This window comes from Echinops telfairi, unplaced genomic scaffold, assembly GCF_000313985.2.
Source record: "Echinops telfairi isolate 266 unplaced genomic scaffold, ASM31398v2 ScPeMD7_7469;HRSCAF=8507_0, whole genome shotgun sequence".
Lineage (NCBI taxonomy): Eukaryota > Metazoa > Chordata > Mammalia > Afrosoricida > Tenrecidae > Echinops > Echinops telfairi.
The window spans coordinates 95,739,612-95,741,422 of NW_022111372.1; positions in this window are offsets into that span (position 1 = coordinate 95,739,612).

Sequence of the window (1,811 nt, forward strand, 5' to 3'; positions counted from 1 at the left end):
ATTGGTATTCAACCTGTCATTCAGGTCTCAGCCTGATGGTGTCTTCTTGTGGGTGTGGCCTTCTCATCAGGAGGACCTGGGAACCTCCCCTTCTCTCTCTGCCTTCAACCTTCCTGCTGGTGGACCCTGGTTGCTGCCAGAGCCCTGTGATGCATCCACTGCCCTTGGATCCACATGACTCTGCACCCACCAACCTGTGATCTTCCTGCATTCTGCATCATTGCTTGTAGGGCTGCATGAATCTCAAGAGGGACTTGTGGACTAGTATCAGACTTATGGACTTGAGTTGGAATGGGCTTGGTTGTTTTCTTTATACATAATTATTTGTCAATCTAAAGCTCTCTCATATATATATACTTATATATACACACACACACACACACATATATATGTCACTGGATTTATTTCTCTAGTCAACCCAGCCTAACATACTGATCTTTTTACTGTCTCTACAGTTTTGCCTTTTCCAAAACGTCATGTAGTTGGAATCATGCAGTGTCAGTAGACTTATTTTGAAATTAGGAATCAACTTTCCTTCATTGCTCTCCATCCCTCCCCACACTTGTTCCTTCATCAAACTCAGGAAACGTCACCTGGATGCATCTACTTTCCTTGCTCTCCACTGCCATCATCCTAGTCCCAGCACACTGCCCCTTTCTCCTGAACTACTGCAGTCGTCTCCTAACTGGTTTACCCGCTTCCACTCTTGCGCTCTCCAAGCCATTTTCCGTTAAGAATCCACAGTGATCCCTTTAAAATAGCTTTCAGATCAGATGAACATGACGTCAGTCAGTGGCTTCCAGTCACGCTCAGAATACCATACTGTTCCCATAAGCTGTTATTACACTGTTCTGTGGTCTGGCCTTGGTGCAATTCTCCGAAGTCTCTTGTTGTCACTCTCCCCATCTAGCCACACTGGCTCCTTCCTTGTTGTTCTTTAGGTATTCCAAGCATCCTAAACCCTTTGTTCTTGATGTTCCCTCTCTCTGGAATGTTCTTCCCCCTCCGTCTCAGTCTCATTTCTCAGGTTTCAGCTCAGATGTTAGGTCCTCTCAGAGGATTTCCCAAAGATAAGTGGCCTCCACCAGGTCCATCTCTAACTACATAGCTGTTTTTCTCCAGAACAACATTTTTTGTGCATGTATTACTTATCTTTCCCCACTGAAATAGGCATCATAATTTGCTACACTGCCACCAGCGGTCCTCCCCTCTCCTCTAGGGCTATCAAGAGTTGGCATCGACTTGAGGGCAGTGAGTTTGAGTTGGCATTTTTTGACCATTGGATCTGTGCTCCATGAGGTCAGAGAGCTTTCTCTTGGTATTGCTACTCCTCCGATGGCCTTAAACAATGTCTCTCAGATAGCAGATGTGCAATATGTATTTGTCGAATGAATAAACAAGTGTACTGAGCATTGGGTACCAGAGATTGGCAGTTTGAATCCACCCATTGGCATCTACAAAGAAAGGCCTGGCAATTTGCTTCTGTCAAGACGACATGTGGGGCAACTCTGCTCTGACACACATGGGTCGCCATCAGTTCGAATCAACTTGACCGCAAAGGTTAAGAGACCACAGCTGGGGTCTGATTGAACACAGAGCACATCCCTGTATTAGAGAAGCCTGAAGTGTGAACTGTATTTTTCTACAAACAGAGAGATGCAGAAACACTAAGCACAGCAAGGGGAGCAAAACAATGAAGTCCCCAAGGATTACTAAAATTAGACTTAGGGGCTAGGGTATGGCACCCCATCAGACTCGACCAGGAGAATACTTCTAAAGTGTGGAGGAAAGGCCAGCCCCCCACAACTAAT